The sequence below is a fragment of the Oryctolagus cuniculus genome, chromosome 10 (genome assembly GCF_964237555.1).
Source record: "Oryctolagus cuniculus chromosome 10, mOryCun1.1, whole genome shotgun sequence".
Taxonomy (NCBI): Eukaryota; Metazoa; Chordata; class Mammalia; order Lagomorpha; family Leporidae; genus Oryctolagus; species Oryctolagus cuniculus.
The window spans coordinates 24,115,887-24,133,329 of NC_091441.1; the positions used below are offsets into that span (position 1 = coordinate 24,115,887).

Here is a 17,443-nt window from a genome sequence, read left to right on the forward strand (position 1 = left end):
TTCATCATATTCTTTCTAACTGAAAAATGTAAGAATTAAAAATGAAATCTAAAAAAAGTTTTAATATCTAGAATTGGAGTTTTAGATATAAAATATCAACAGTTATACCTGAAAGTGATTCCCGTGCTATTGTGTGTTTTTTTTTTTTTGAGTAGTGTTGATTTTTTCTTTCATTTTTTAAAAAAGATTTATCTATTTATTTGAAAGTCAGAGTTACACAGAGAGAGGAGAGGCAGAGAGAAAGAGTGGTCTTCCATCTGATGGATGGTTCACTCCCCAAATGGCCGCTACGGCCGGAGCTGTGCCTATCCAAAGCGAGGAGCCAGGAGCTTTTTCCAGGTCTCCCACTTGGGGGCAGGGGCCCAAAGACTTGGGCCATACTCCACTGCTTTTCCAGGCCATAGCAGAGAGCTGGATCGGAAGTAGAGCAGCCAGGCCTTGAACCGGCAGCCGTATGGGTTGCTGGCGCTTCGGGCCAGGGCGTTAACCCACTGCACCACAGTGCTGGCCCCTTTTTTCAGATTTTACATACACACCTCCCCCACATCCCACATATTCATACATACCTTTAGTATGTGTATATATGTGAAAAGCATTTACTAATCTTATACTCAACAGTTCCCCTAGATATTTTTCATTATAAATTTAATTTGGTTTTATTTTCCTTCTTTTTTTCTACAGCTGTGCTATTCATTAGCTTACTATAGGGTGAAAAGAAAGCAGGCAGTTTCTTGGGTCATTTATCACATTCATCAGTATTACCTTTATATAACTGCTTGTATCCATGATGATGGATGTATTCATGTCTTCTTACTGTTGACCTGTTCTTGAATGATGAGAGTTTGGGGAGACATAAGGAGATGCCATACCAAAGGTCATCAGAGGAGAATGTTGCATTCTGTTGCAGGTTACTCTGGGTGTCGGTGTTGAGGTTGTTATAAATCCAACATATTACTATTCTGCCATAACTAGAATTATACTTCTCTGTCTCCTCATTTGTCTGGAGGGCTGTGATCTGATACGTTACATACATCCAGATGTCAGAATATACGCCCTTCCTTCAGACATTCTTTAGAGTAGCCAAAATTTGCTGTGAGTAAGAACAGTGGACCTTATGCTTACTATCTGACAGGTGCTGTACATATGGTGCCTTATTTAATGCTCAAAGTAGTCTTGTTTGATAGCCCTTGCTGCCACAGAAGGGGAAATTGAAGCTTCTGAAGAGGTGTTAGACCTTGGCCAACATCATTCCTCTTGAATGTAGTGGGTGTCAGATCTGGGATTTCAACATGACTTTGTGTGTCCTTCAGGTTTTCGGGCCAAGGCCAGTTGGTCCCATTTTCATTCACACAAATATTTTCTTCAGTACCAGCTTTGTGCCAGGCCCTGGCACCCAGGATTAAAGGCAGACAGAGTCCTGGAGTATTCTTTTATCTGCACAAATAAGAAGCAGACTAGAAAAGAGAGGAAGCTTGAGGGCAAGGACAATATGTACGTTTTTGACTGTTGCATCCACAGGACAAGCAGCACAACACATAGTAGGAGCTCAATAAATATGTGTTGAATGGGTGAATGACATTAATGAGAAATAATAGCTAACTAGGAAAGAGGATAAAGCATAAAAATATAAAATAAGAAAGCATAACTGTCTTGGAATTTCTATTGTTTGAATGAACAGTTCTATCTCTTGGTAGACTCTTAAGGCATGAAGAACATTTCTGTGTGCTCACCAGAGCCTAGAATGATGATCTGTGATCATCAAGTGAGTGACTGTTGTAACCTAGGCCCTGTGCAACAGGGAAAAAGTCACTTATGAGTGTGAGATCACTTAGGAAGCAAGGCCGTGCTAAGATTGGTTGGAAAGTTTCTGTAGTTAAGTGGTCTTTTTTTCCCCCTAAAGTGTGCTGATGTGCTGAATTTCAGTGTCTTGGAAAAAAAATCACATATGTGAAGTAGTTTTTTTCCCTAATGTTATTGGATAAAGGATGTAATATATACTATTGCTTATTTTCTATCTTCCCTGATAAGTTTTAACATGAAAACTTCATGCCAATGAGTCTTTGAAAAATTCAAATTATATTCTTTGGAAGATACTTTACAAAGAGCCATATATATAGCATACAGCATCTGTAATACTATAACAAATAAGTTGCACAAAAAGACAAAACATCTTTCGAGTAGTGTCATCTGAAAAAATTATGATGTGTTGAAATAATTCATGTTTGGAGTATCATTTAGCTTCTTGTTAGAAGAAATAAATTATAGGAAACTACTAAAATGATTTAAATTTCATGATTCAACAGCATCGATGCGCTACTTTCTTGTTTTAAGGATGTATCCATTAACAGTGGTATTTTGCCTTACAGCTTTTCTGGGAGAAGAGGCTACAAGGACTTAGTGCATCAGATGTAACAGAACAAATTATAAAAACCATGGAACTACCTAAAGGTCTTCAAGGTATTATCTAAGTTCAGCTGGGCAGATATTTATTAAGTACCTACTGTGTGCCAGGCACTTGTGTTGATGCTGTGGATTCAGAATTGTCTTTGCCTTTAGGGCTCCTATGCCTTGCTTTATGGTGTATCTCTTGTGTTGTAGTATACTCAGGGGAAATATGCATGAAAAACTTGTGTGTTGCAGGAATACCTTAGGGTAGTTTATTACTGTAGATTTTTTTTTTTCTGGATAAAAATGTTGGCTGTAGGCTCATCATCTAAGTTAGCCCTGTGCTACCTTCAGCACAGGTTGCAGGTGGGCAGCAGGTTTTTTCAAGCTGCCTGCTCACTGCAGCACCTGGACCCAGCACTTGGTCTTCTCTCATCCTTTTCCTGAAAGAACACTGATGGCTCTCCTTCTGATGGTAGCAGTTGGAATAGATGCACATTGGTCTAGTAACCACCCCAGTAGGGGGCTCTGGGGTGGAATTTCAGATGGCATTTTTCCAAGTATTAGAACTTTGGCTTCTAAATCTTGATATATCATGGATTGCTCAAAAATCTTTATAAGTCATAGTTAGACTATTCTCTCATCCCTTTATGTTCTTGGAAATTACTGTTTTAATGAGTTCAACAAATGTAATGCTTTAAGCAATACATTTAAATTTGACTGTGGTGCCAGTCTCCTACAAACAGTTCAGGTGTGCAGTTATTAATTCTATGGAGATTTTGTTAGGTCTTTGAAAAAGCTGCTAAAAAGGCAACTACAGCATGCTTTCATTGACTCTTCCTTTGAAGTCCTGAAACAAAGAAGATTATAGTGTTGAGATATCACTGGAAATTAATGTTAGGAGCTACAAGAAGAAATTACTCCAGGATACATTAATAGGGAGGCTTGAGTATAATGTAATGGCTTTACAATGGACTTTAGATTATTGAATAATTGACTTTGGTTTTCTAAAGTTTAGTACCTTGGAAAATATATTTTAAAATTCTATTAAAGTTTTATTAAAATGATCATCTCTTTCACTACTATTTCCTCAATGTGAATTTTTTGGTGTATAATATCTATGAAGTGGAGATGATATTATCCTTTGTTGGGTTGGCTTACATCAGTTTTAAGCACATGATCCTAGATGAATATAACAGTATCAGTTGTTTCAGATCATGTGAGGTTTGTCCAGCACATTAAGCATTTCCTGTCATTCATGCAAATTTCTAATTGCAGGAGTTGGTCCAGGTAGTAATGATGAGACCCTTTTATCTGCTGTTGCCAGTGCTTTGCACACAAGCTCTGCGCCAATCACAGGGCAAGTCTCTGCTGCTGTGGAAAAGAACCCCGCTGTCTGGCTCAACACATCTCAACCCCTCTGCAAAGCTTTCATTGTCACAGACGAAGACATTAGGTAAGACTGCCTAACATGATCTCAAAAATGGAGACTTTACATTTGGGTACATTTTATAGCACCCATTAGGTTCAGTGGCACATCCAGCAGGTGCAGAATCAACTAGAAAGGTATACTACTTCTGAAACTGATGGAAGGTGACAAAAGACTTTTATAACAAGCACGTGTTGGAAAAAGAAGTGCTGTGTATCAGGAGTATCCTCACAAGCATGTCCAAAGGACAGGTGCCAGATCAGTTGTTCTCTACACCTCATTTTGTGGTGTGTTTTGAGATTTGGGGTTCTGACTTTGTGCTATAACGAGCCCCTTTCACTCAGTCATGCATTTTTTAAAGATATTAATTTCAAAGGAAGAGTGTTAGATATCTTCCATTTATAGATTCACTCCCTAAATGGCTGTGGGAGCCAAGAACTCTATCCTGGTCTCCCCTGTGGGTGGCAGGGGTCCAAGCACTTCCCAGGCACATGAGCAGGAGGCTGGATTGGAAAGGCGGGCCTTGAATCAGCACTCTGATAATAGGAAGCAGGTGTCACAAGCAATGGCTTAACCCACTGTGCTACAGCACTGGCCCCCACTCAGTTATGCCTTTTATGATTGCTTTCTGCATTGGTTTGTCTGCAAAACAATCTTTAAAAGCAGATGATAAGGGCCGGCGCTGTGGCGTAGCAGGTAAAGCCGCCACCTGCAGTGCCGGCATCCCATATGGGTGCCGATTCTAGTCCCGGCTGCCCCACTTCCAGTCCAGCTCTCTGCTGTGGTCTGGGAAAGCAGTAGAGATGGCCTAAGTCCTTGGGCCCCTGCACCCGCATGGAAGACCTGGAAGAAGCTCCTGGCTCCTGGCTTTGAATCGGCACAGCTCCAGCCCTTGGGGTCATCTGGGGAGTGAACCAGTGGATGGAAGATCTCTTTCTCTCTCTCTCTCTCCATCTCTCTGTGTAACTCTGACCTTCAAATAAATAAATAAATCTTAAAAAAAAAAAAAAAAAAAAAAAAGAAAGAAATTGAATGCTGTCCAGGAATAAAGGGTACTTTTGAAAAAAATAAAAAAAGACAGATAACAATGCTGCCTTAAGACCAGTTGTGTTTTCAAAGTTCAATTTAGTTCCCTTGTTAATGTTTTCCCCCACTTAAGATCGAACTAGAGATTTCGTTATGTCTGCTTCTTTTTGTCTCAAATAAAGATTTAAGGTGGATTGAGAGAAGACAGAGGCAGACATGGACGCATGTATGCACACACACAAAATGAGAAGCAAGTGAGAAAGATGAAGCAAAGGGTAAAGCAATAAAGCAACCAAGAACGAGAGAGGACACAAATTCTGTCTGTCAACATTGTTTGCTCTTTCTAAGGCTGAGCCACAAATCAGGATTTTAGCATAAGCAGTAAAAAGAAAGTGCCCAACTCAGATTGATAGTTACCAGAGAGCGTAAGCACGCCATTGCTCCAGACGCAGAAGGATTCCAGATGGTATGACAGTGAAGGAGTACGGCATTTATGAACTCTGTTCCTTTGTAAGGATACTGTAGTGTGCTCTTTTTTTTTTTTTTTTTAATGCTTCACCATTTCTATCTTCTAGATATAAATCAGTTTTACTGGAGTATTATTCCTAGACAGAACCAGCAGATGGCACCTTTGAATCATGTAACTGTAAAATGTATTCTCTATTTGTATTTTATTTTCTCTAAATCTGTAGAAGGCTGGCATGAATTTTTTTTTGAAAGGCATGAATCTAACTAGTTTTATAAGTCCATCTTTTTGCAAACATGAAACAGCTCAAAGTTGTATACCTTGATTATGTGAAGCTTATGATCAACTTTGTTTTTTCAAGAAAAAATATGAAGTCAAGTTGACTTCCTGGATTGTTCCTCAGGAGATGAGTGCTTTTCCACCTTGAAAAAGTACCCAGTCAGTCAGGAGGGATTCTGTTGTGTAATGGGTATTGACTGAGCCCGAGTTCCAGCGTGGGAATGTTGATGGCATCAATACCAGAGCTTTTGGTAGTGGAGGAGACTCTTAAAGCCAGATCTGGGTGATTTCCTTTTCTGGTAAATGTGTCTAACAAAATTGTTTGTTTGGTTGATTATAGTAGGAATTATTAACCAAGCATTCCATATTGAATTAATACAGGATCAAAGCAAACTAACTGCAAATGGGATTGTTACCCTTCTTCTAATAGTGAAGCCAGTATTTGACCTTAAACTAAAGATCTCAACATTGAGTATGTTTTTTCAGTACAGGAATTTGATGATAGTTTTATCTATGGGTTTATTTCTTTTCCGATAGTTTTGTTGAAGAAGCACTCACTAATTAGTGCATGCTTTAGTGGGCAGTAGTCTGGGCCAGGCGTGCCTGGGTTCTCTGCTCAGGGTCTTGGCAAAGCCGACATCAAAGTACTGGCTGGACTGTGTACTCTCCTGGAACTTGGGGTTCTCATTGCAGCTCATATGGGTGTTGCAGAATGGTTCTTGGGGCTAAGGCCTTTGTTCTTTTGTTGGTTAAGAGGTGGGGGCAGCTTCTAGCACATAGATGTGCCTGCAGTCCCTTGCCCTGTGACCCTCCCTTATGCCCTTCCATGCTTTTTCAAGAATACCCTTTAGGGGCTGTTATTAGGTTAGGCACATCATAGTAATCTTTCTTTTGGAGTAACCCAAGGTCAGTTTATTAGTAATCTAATCATGGAGTGCCATCCCATCATAGTCACAACTGACGCACACCCTTAAGGGGAGGGAATTATGTACGAGATGTAGATGCAGGTAAGAAGAGAGACTCTTAGTCCATCTTAGAAATCAGCCTTCCACAGGGGACAATTACTTTAATGTCAGCAGTTGTTAAATAAGTAAAGAAACTTAAGAGTTTAAGTACATTTTCCAACCCACAGGGATCATTTGCTCCATCTTCCATGTCTCCTACAGGGCAGCTGTGCAGAGTGCTGTACACTGCTGCCAGGAGAGACCTCCAGTGAGACTGGTGCTCCATTTGTCCTGAGCTTTGAATCGCTGAACCAGAGGCAGCACTAACTCTGTAGGAAACAAATGTGCTCTTGACCCTGCTGCATTACAGAAAAACCTGTTAGCTGATTTCTTTTAATACAACAGAGGCTGCAGAGCTTAGTTTTGGAAAACTCATTTAAAAAGTGGAAATCTAGCTTTTTGTGCTGCCTTTGGATTTTAATAAAGACTTCTGAAGTTTTTTGACTACACAGTGTATGTTTCCTTTACTGCCTTGGACCTAGTCCTGTTCTAGTAAAAGAAATGTGGTCTACAGTAGAGTGTGGGGAACTTTGCAGCTGGTTCTGTGTCCCAAGAGTTGCTTCTGATAGAATCCTTGGTGCCTTTGCTTCTTGACTTTGCTACCGTCCCAGGTTTGAGCAGTGCTGCAGTCTGCCATCCTCAATTATTTACACAGAGATCATCCTCCCTGCCCACTGCTAGTAGAGCCCTCAGTATTTCTTGCTATGTCTCTTACTTGCCTTTGTCTGCTTCACCTCCCACTGCTCATGCATTCTCACATCTATCTTCTGGCTGCAACGTGTGCTTGTCTCATTTTCAGTGCAAGGCTAATCTTGGACCTTTGCTTCTCCCTTTCTTCTTGTCGCTGGGACCTTTACTTACCAATCTTTTCTCTTATGTTTCTTGAATTTCGCCCCTTTACTTGGTTCTCGATTTAAATTTATTTTGAGTATGCCTGGCTTGCTAGACATGTGTTAGGAGTTTCTCTCCTGTCTTCTTGGGGAGCGCTTTTTTCTGCTTTTTAAAGATCTGATGTGGGGTAGCCAGTAAAGCCACCCGCTGCCTGCAGAACTGTATTCCCATATGGATGCTAACTCTTGTCCCAGCTGCTCCACTTCCCATCCAGCTACCTGCTAATGTGCCTGGGAAGGCAGCAGAGGGTAGACCTAGTGCTTGGGTCCCTACACCCACATGGGAGACCCAAAAGAAGCTTCTGACTTCAGATTAACTCAGCTCTAGCCATTGTCACCATTTGGGAAGTGAACAGATGGAAGATCACTCTGTCTCTCCCTTTCTCTCTCTCTCTAATTCTGCCTTTCCAATAAATAAATAAGTCTTTTTAAAAAAACAAAAAGATTAGGTGCATACCAAGCCTTTCTGCCTGTGCTTTGCTCTCCAGCTGTTAGCTCAGAGTCATTTTTTTTTAAAAGGATTTATTTATTTATTTGAGAAGTAGAGTTACATACAGAGAGAGGGAGAGAGAGAGGTCTTCCATCTGCTGGTTCACTCCCCAGTTGGCCACAACGGCTGGAGATGGGTTGATCTGAAGCTGGGAGTTTCTTCCTGGTCTGCCACGTGGTTGCAGGGGCCCAAGGGCTTGGCCCATCTTCTACTGCTCTCCCAGGTCATAGCAAAGAGCTGGATTGGAAGTGGGGCAGCCAGGACTAGAATCGGCACCCATATGGGATGCCGGGCACTGCAGGTGGCAGCTTTACCCGCTAAGCCACAACGCCAGCCCCAGAGCCATTTTTACAAGTTGGAATTACTAATTCTTGCCTTTGAGGTACCTTTGCATTCACAAACCTACAGAGACTCATGGCATGGCCTTTTGAAAACAATCATTTTAGGGACCACCATTGTGGCATGGCAGGTAAACCTGCTACCTACAATGCTGTCATTACCTATGGGCACCAGTTTGTGTTCCTTCTGTTCACTTCTGATCCAGCTCCCTGCTAATGCCCTGGGAAAGCAGTGGAAGATGGCCCAAGTGCTTGGACCCCCACTACTCATGAAGGAGACTGGATGAAGCTCGTGGATCTTGACTATGGTCTGGCTCAGTCCTGGCCATTGCGGCCATTTGGGAAACTGAACCTGCAGATGGAAGGTCGATCTCTCTCTCCATCTCTCTAACTCTGACTTTCAAAGAAACAGATCTTTTTAAATAATTATTTTACTTTATTATTTGAGAGGCAGAGAGGCAGATACACACACACACACACACACACACACAGAGAGAGAGAGAGAGAGAGAGAGAGAGAGAAGGAAAGACAGAGAGAGGGAGAGAGAGAGAGAGAGAAAGAGATGGCATGCACATGTAAGAGTTCCTACCCACTGGTTTACTTATCAGATGCCCACAATAGCCAGGTCAAAGTCAGGAGCTCAAAACTCAACCCAAGTTTCCCACATGGGTGACAGGAACCTAAGTACTTGAACTGTCCCCTGCTGCCTTTCAGGGTGTACACTGACAGAAAGCTGGAATCATGAGCAGAGCCAGGACTCAAACCCAGGCACTCTGGATATGGGGTACAGGCATCCCAAGTGGCATCTTAATTGCTAGGCCAAATGCCTGTCCCTCATTGCATGTAATTAACCTCCCAGCTCCTATATTTGATGCGATACTTGTCAGGCTTTGTGCATGGTAAACAGGATTGTTGGTCTTTTTTTTTTTTTTTAAAGATTTATTTATTTATTTATTTGAAAGAGTTACAGAGATAGGTAGAGACACAGAGAGAGGTCTTGCATCTGCTGGTTCACTGCTCAAGTGGCTGCAACGGCCAGAGCTGAGCCGATCTGGAACCAGGAGCTTCTTCCAGGTCTCCCACATAGGTGCAGGGGCCCTAGGACTTGGGCCATCCTCCTCTGCTTTCCTAAGTGCATTAGCAGAGAGGTGGATCAGAAATGGAGCATCTGGGACTGGAACCAGAACTCTTATGGGATGCTGGCCCTGCAGACCAGGGCTTTAACCCACCGTGCCATAGCACCGGCCCCAGGATTGTTGTTCTTGGCTCCTTGGTACTGACTTGTTTCTTACAGATCCAGGAATCCAGGGGAGAGCTCTCCACTCACACAGATATAGAATTACCAAGCAAATCTCAGTTTATCTTGCCTTTGCTTCCTCGTTCTTTCTCAGTGCTTCATCTAACCAGCTGCCTGCCTTTCTTTCCTTGTTAACTCCCTCTTATATCCCTGTTTCCAGGTCCTTTCTAATTATCTTTTATAGGAATAAAGTCGAAGTTTCATTTGCTTGATAACATTGAAATTGAATAGCAAGTCCCTCATGTGAGTCTGCCTCTAGAAGTCTCATTGAGATGAGGGAACATTCCTCTTTGGCAAGGCTCGTAGGTGTGATCTGGTTTGTGAGTGTGCAGGCAACTTCTGCAAAGACTAAGGAGTTAAATGTATTCAGTTTTCAGGAATTGAATAATTTTGAAGTAAGGATGTACTTTTGTATCCGATTCTGTTTTCACTGCTTGCCAAATTTGCCGTCTTTCTCTTTTTTTCGATTTGAAAAGGAAACAGGAAGAGCGAGTGCAACAAGTACGCAAGAAGCTGGAAGAAGCACTGATGGCAGACATCTTGTCCCGGGCTGCGGACACAGAAGAGATGGATATTGAAATGGACAGTGCAGATGAAGCCTAAGAAAATGATCAGGTACCTGCATGAGCATAGACGAGACATGTGGGACTTCAGCTGTTTTGTTTCCCAGTAGCCTTTGTAGCCCCCGGGCAGTGAGCTGGAATGCTGCTTTGCTTAGGTTACTGCTTGTGCTGCTGTTTGGCCCTCTTCTCTGTGCTTAAGGAACATACAAGTTACTGTGTCCCTTGTTCTTCTTACGTAAGGGCATTCACATCCCTGAAGTCACCCATGAGGGATCTGCCTCCTTGGTTAAAGCCAGGTGGAAAATCTCCAAGGCATCATTGGAGAAAAGCAGAGAAAGATGAGAAGGGCTCTGCCCAGGTAGGAATCATGGCTGCGGAATGTGGCAGCAGCGCTCATCTCTGCAGTACTGGCCTCCTAGAGTACTTTGTCCTTTCTTTAAAATCGTGCTGCAAAGTAGGCGAAATCTCCCTCTTTCTAAGTTCTCTCTAGCAGACTTGATGTATGCAGAATAAGGACATAATCAACCCTAAAAAAAAGGAAATTTGGTTTTCTACTGAGCACACATAAGAGGTTCCTGGGCTCTGTTCCAGTGGACATACGTCCTCTGTAGGTGATGACACACAATTGGATGTGTGTTCTGTAGATGATGGCACAAAAACCTCAGAGGCCACACTTTGCTTCCCAGCTCCCATCCTGTTTTGTTTGGGCAGCCCTTGTCTTGCTTTCTGCCACCCCAGCTGTGCTGATTTATTTGTTTCCTTGAAGCCAAAGGTGGTGGTGGTGGTGGGGTGCTGGGGAAGCTCACATGATGTGAAGGGTCCACAGCCCTGTCTGAATAAGTGCCTTTATACTGACCCTGAAGGATGGGTAGGAGTGAGCCAGGGGGAGGTGGGGTAGAAAGTCCTGAAAGAACAGAAAGCAGAAGCCTCGTTTCTTTATGGAACAGCAATGAAAAGTCAATGTGGTTGGAATGCAGTAACTCTGGGGAGGGTTGGGGAATGTGTGAAAGACATTCCTAGTCACGGTGCCTGTGGGTTATAAAAGACATTGAGTGTGATCATTAAACCCTGTGGGAATCCACTAAAGGGTCAGTAGCATGAACAGGTTTGCTTATTTACGGGATCTCTGTGGCTGCTGCATGGAGTAGGGAAGCCTGGACTCCAAATCCACTTGGGGGGTTTTGTGGTTCCAACAAGAAATGGTGGTGGCTTCATGAGGGTGCTGGCAGCGTGTGAGGGAAGAGAAGAGGGAAAGGGCAGATCCGTGTTTGGAAATAAAATCGACTTGGCCAGGTGAGTGGGTGCAAGAGTGGCCAAGATGACTTGGGCTTGTCAGGCAAGTGAGTAGAAGGATTCCCATTCAGTAGAGAAGGGTGTGCAGTGTGGCAGGGGAGTTCAATACTGGAAACACAGTCTTACCTTCCTACGACTGCCTCTTTCTTTCTTTTTTCTTTTTTCTTTCTTTCTTTTTTTTTTTTGGACAGGCAGAGTGGATAGTGAAAGAGAGACAGAGAGAAAGGTCTTCCTTTTGCCATTGGTTCACCCTCCAATGGCCGCTGCGGCCGGTGCACCGCGCTGATCCGATGGAGGAGCCATGTACTTATCCTGGTATCCCATGGGGTGCAGGGCCCAAGCACTTGGGCCATCCTCCACTGTACTCCCTGGCCACAGCAGAGAGCTGGCGTGGAAGAGGGGCAACCGGGACAGAATCCGGCGCCCCGACCGGGACTAGAACCAAGTGTACCGGCGCTGCAAGGCAGAGGATTAGCCTAGTGAGCTGCGGCGCCAGCCTGCTTTTTTCTTAATTCAGGGTCAGTTCGTGCCACCTGTTACCAAAATCAATATAATGTCTTAGATCAGCAACACTTTGGGTCACACAGTTTTCTGACTGTTCAGAACCATTTGAATCCAGTTCAGTTCTTTTTTAAATCTTTTTCCCCCCCTTTCCTGAGGATGGGAAGCGGCTGCTGACACTCTGGGTTTTGTTTTCTAAGCTGACAAAGGTGTGCTGTGTGGACCTGGGTGAGTGTCCTTAGTGGGTGCGAGTCCTCCAGAGGGAAGCCTGACGTCGTTTCTTTCGTGTGAGGCTGCAGCCCTGCTGTCGCTGATGCGTGGAGGGACTGTGGGCCCCGCGCCTCTGCCAGCGTCTGTGCCGTTGCGGCCGAATGGCCTCTCGGTCTCAGAGCCCTCCTTTTCTGTCGGAGCTTGTTCGCTTTTTGTTTTGCCTTCAGCTTTCCTGGAGAAATGAGTTTGGGATAAGTAGGGTACCTCATTGAGCCCTGACTAGGCCCAGGCTTCCTTTGCAGGGTACTTGTCGGATGGGTATCAGAGCAGCACCTGAATCTGTGTACGCTGTGCTGTGGGCCCCAGGCACTTTCCTAATGTGGAAGCTGGTGACTGCTCATGGCCTCGCACAGATGTGCATAGCAGTAGAAGTAATTACCGTTGAGTGAGTTTTAGTGAGTTCTGTAAAAGTAGCCATTATTCTGGTGCATTAAGTAGGGAAAGATTATTATTTTTGTCATGATATAAATTTGAGACTGAAATTATTGGGTCAGGTCATTAGATTTATGGATTGTGGAAGACCAAAAGTAAATTTAAAAGATTAGACGTCACCAAATTACATTTACCTAAACTCTTTCATGTAGCTCTATATGCACCTAAAATGCTTAATAAACAGGAGCATGGCCCCTTCACTAGATCTCTGTAATAACCTGTGGCATAGGTAGGGCATAGCTTGTCAAAGGGAGGGACATGGCCAGCATCCGGTGGTTCCTAAAAGATGGAACTAGAATCTTCGAGTGAACAGTGCCCTCCCACTCATCCCGTGGCAGCTCTTTCTAATGTTCCTTATTAGCAAGGTGGACCTTAGTTAAATATCAGATGGAGGTTTACTGTGTTACATTTTATAGTCTCAGAGAAGTGTCCAGGCTATAGTGATTGTAAAAGGTAACTAAAGAACAAAGATAAATGAAGTATTGAATCAGACATGAATGGTTTAGTTGCAATTGCACAGTACCCGTTTCACCCAGTTAGACAATAAGAAGACTTGGTGTGTATCTGTCATCTCTAAATATTTTATAGTACAATGAATCATTGCAAAGTAGAATAAGCCGTTGTGAGTAGAAATTTCTGCAAAATATGTTTGGATTTGGCTGTTATCTATTATGTTTTCTGTTTTGAATTCTGATTTAAAAGAGAAAATATTTGCATAAACATACAAAAGAGTACATGATTTCTTTGAAAATGAAGTATTTAATATTGAATAACCTTTAAGTAATAAAGGTTATTATCAAAATAAAAATGTGAAACAATAAAGAGATATGTTGAGTACTTTTTATTTGCAAAGTGCTGTAACTAAGTGGTAATTTATTTCTAACTTCGTTTGCAAGTTTTGCTGAGCTCTCACCTGACAAAATATTGAATCACTTAAGTTTGTTTTTTTCCCTTACAGGTAACTTTCGACTGACTTTCCCCAAGAGCAAATTCTTAGAAATTGGACAAAAACGTTTTCACTGGGTTTTGCCTGTAAGAAAACAATGTACCCGAGCACACACATAGAGCTTTTTAATAGCACTAACCAATGCCTTTTTAGATGTATTTTTGATGTATATATCTATTATTCAAAAAATGATGTTTATTTTGAGTCCTAGGACTTAAAATTAGTCTTTTGTAATATCAAGCAAGACCCTTAAGATGAAGCTGAGCTTTTGATGCCAGGTGCAATCTACTGGAAATGTAGCACTTACGTGAAATGTTTGTTTCCCCTCCAGTTTTAATATGAACAGATCAGGAGTACCAAATAAATTTCCCAATTAAAAAATATTGTGACTTCACTGTATATAAACAGATTTTTTTATACTTTATTGAAAGAGGACACCTGTACATTCTTCCATCATCACTGTAAAGATGAATAAATGATTATATTCACAGACTGATTGGAATTGTTTCTGTTAAAGAACACACACAATAGCCCTGCATTAGTCTTCCTGAGATCCGTTCACCTTTGCTCCCTGGGCCTCGGATTGAAATTGAGTGGTAGAGTACACTGTGTTCATTTGCAGTGTGCTTCCAGACATGTGAGAACTGTGCTTTCCCCAGAATTCTAGATTGCCATCTAGCATGTGTATGTTTTTTTGTTTTTTTTCCTTGCTTGTGACCAGTACTTTTGGTAATTGTATAAAAACAAGGTTTTTCTCCCCTTTGGCATGAATCAGATATACAAGTACCTTTCAGGTGTTAAAAGAAGTCCATGTCTATTGTTTTTTCTAATGTCCACTGGCTAACTAAGTTAACAGGTGCCGGGAGAGGCGGCAGAGTTGCTTAATGAACCAGATTGTAATACCTCATCATGTTAGTACCTGACTGATGAGAGTTTCCGTTGAAACTCATGAGCGTAACTTTCCTTACTGTTCACATTTCTTGACAGCTAATTACTAAAGCTTGCATTACATTATTAAATGGATTTTAAAATAAAAAAAAAATACCTAAGTTTATCTGATACCAAGGAAGGGCGGGAGTAGTTACAAGCAAATTAAAACAAATTTTGCAAAACAGTGGAAATAATGTGTATTTACTTATTATGTGCTTATTAACTTTTGAGTTTTTAAAATTGGACCTGGAATGATGTGGTCCAGGATGTGATCAGTTTCACATCCCTATCACCTGTACTGCTCGACTCTGCTCCCTCCCAGTTCCTGGAAAGGGAGAGAAGAGGGCAGTCATCAAAGCACTGTGACTGCCCAGGTGTGGGCTGCTACACTTCTGGACCTTTAAGCCAAACCACATGGATACTTCTTGGAATTCCTGATTTACATTCACCTTTGATGTTTGGGCCTTAGGCCACCAATTTCCTTGGCACAGCCCTTCTGGTGGATACACAGGGAAGCTGCAGACGCTGGGAGGACGGTTAGCAGAGGGCACTTCTCTGGCCCATCAGATGATCTCCAGTTCTAATAGGGGTAGGGAGTTAGTGTTGATTCCTTTTTTAATGCTAGCCTAACTAGTTAGAACAGATCCCAAAGGTTTTTTTTCTCTTCCCGCAAGTCCATGATTCTTCATTTATTAGGCTTATGATAACTTCACCATAGTGATCATACATTGTTTTTACAAACAGTCCAGCCAAGATAACGTATACTTTTATAGACAGCTTTGTAAAAGCAAAAACACAGTGTACACACTACAAAATTTTGATTTTTTAAAAAAATAGACTTTGCTCAGGTGGAGAACGAGGTATGAAAGCCATTACATGGTATCCTCTGGAGACTATCCCATAAATCCAGGGTGTTCACAATATACTCATAGGACAGCTTGTCCAAAATTACATTCACCATCTCCCCCATAAAACCCAGCACCACCTTGCATTCCCCAGCCTGGGTAAAAGCAAACCATCTTCTCTGGTTGCCCAAGGCAGAAGTCCAGTGGTCATCCCCTTTGTTTGCTTGCCACATCCCATCTGTGAAAAGTGCTGTTGTGACCTCACAGCTCATCTGGCCATCTCTTCTCCATTGCACAGCCACTGGCGTGGTGTACACCCCCCTTCCTCTCTGGGCTTTCAGTGGCTACCCTGTGCTTCTGCCGTCCCCACTGTTCCTTCCCCCTCCCTCTGCTCTCCCCAGTGTGGTCATCAGATTGATTCTCAAAACAATTGTGACCATATCATTTCCTTGCTCAAAAGTCCCCACTTAACGTTTGTATGCAGTTTAGAGTAAGTTTTAAGAGCAAGCACTTTGGAATTAGGAGAACCTGTGTTAGAACCCTGGTTTTTTGCTGTCTGTGTGACTTGTCGGGTTGCTTTATTTCTGAGCCTGTTCCTCCTCAGTGAAATAGGAATAATAATACCTACCTCATAGAGTTGTTGTGAGGATTCAGTGAGATACCATTTATAAAGTGTTTAGCTCAGTGCCTAGTGCGTAGAGTGCTCCCATTGGAGCATACTGTTGTCATTTTCCTTGCAGGTGTCTTTATGCCACTTCCAAGAGGCCTCTGCTGATAACCCTAACTTCTCCCTACCCCATAACACTTTTTTTCTGCCTCAGGACACTGGTCATTTCCTTTGTAGAAATTTTCTAAGTCTGTATTTATTTATTTGTTGACTTTTTGTCTCTCTCTCTACTAGAATGTAAGCTCTACAAGAGCAAGGCCGTGTCTGTTTTGTTCCCTGTTGTACCCCAGTACTTAGCCCAGGGCCTGGCACATAGTAAGCCCTCACTACCTGTTTGCCGAGCTAATGGAAGAATGGTCAAAGGCTCTCCGTGACCTGGTTTCCGCCTACCTGTCTAGCCTCATTCCGCCATTCTCCCCATTGTGCCTTCGGCTCAAGAAAAACTGTTACTTGCTCTTTTGCAGCGTCCCTTGGGCCTCCGTGTCTTTGCACCTTTTGTTCCTTTGCCTGAGACAACCTTTACCTTCTACATGGCAAATTCCTGATCATGTCAGCTCGATGGCTACCTCCTCTGTGATGTTGTCCCCTGTTTCTACAGGCAGATGCTCTTTTTCCCTCCTCCAAGTTCCCACTGTACTTTGTAAATACCTCTGTGGAAGCACTTTATTGTATTGTATTGTAATTTTTTTGCACGTCTGTTCCTACTGTTAGACTGTAAACACCATGAAAGCAAAGACTGTGTCTTCTCACCTTCTCGTCCACAGGACCTGGCTCATAATAGCCTATCAGTAAGCATTTGTTGAATGAATTTGTGAATGAACAGAATCATGTGATTGGAAAAGATTTGGAAGATGTTTGTGCTATTAAGAAAGGGAATGCCCTGGTGGCTTCCTGTGTCCTCTTTCCTTTTTCCTTTTTGCTCTAGAGATGAGATCTAGAGAGTATTGTGTAATCTCTTTGAATATAAGATCACTTGTTTGAATTTTTAAAGTAAGTTGAATAACATCTTCATAAATGGTTGCAAGAGATGTCAAAAAGCTTTGTGATCTCTCAATGCTATAAAAGTCCAAAATAAATATTTGCACTATTAGTATTTCCATAGTAAATGCTATGAGAAAATGTACAGCAATAAATTTTGAAGCTTTAAAAATGTCTGTGTAAGTCATCTTCAGTGACTTAATCCATGAAGGACATCTCTAGCTTGTATTTTCCAGGCACAAGGGATTTCAGGTGGGTGCAGGACCCCAGAACTTTCTGAGCTTATCCACTGACACTTCTTTCACTGCTGCTGAGACAGTTGCTCATTCTCCTGGCCTATCTACTGTGCAGAAAGATGGGGCAGGGGATGTAAGTCCTACAACATAATTAGCTAGGAATAGCTGAGGTATTGGG

General features: G+C 42.4%; 1 long non-coding RNA gene across 5 annotated transcripts in view; it reads left to right on the top strand.

Moving 5' to 3' along the window:
• MBD2 (methyl-CpG binding domain protein 2) overlaps window positions 1-17,201 on the top strand; it is a 117,542-nt gene extending 100,341 nt beyond the window's left edge. For 2 of the 5 annotated variants that reach the window (XR_011379324.1, XR_011379323.1), the window contains 4 exons: window positions 2,367-2,457; window positions 3,664-3,841; window positions 10,081-10,219; window positions 13,622-17,201. This is a non-coding gene — a long non-coding RNA (methyl-CpG binding domain protein 2). The other 3 variants (XR_007921456.2, XR_011379326.1, XR_011379325.1) reach the window with 3 other exon arrangements.
• The last annotated feature ends 242 nt before the right edge of the window (window positions 17,202-17,443 follow it).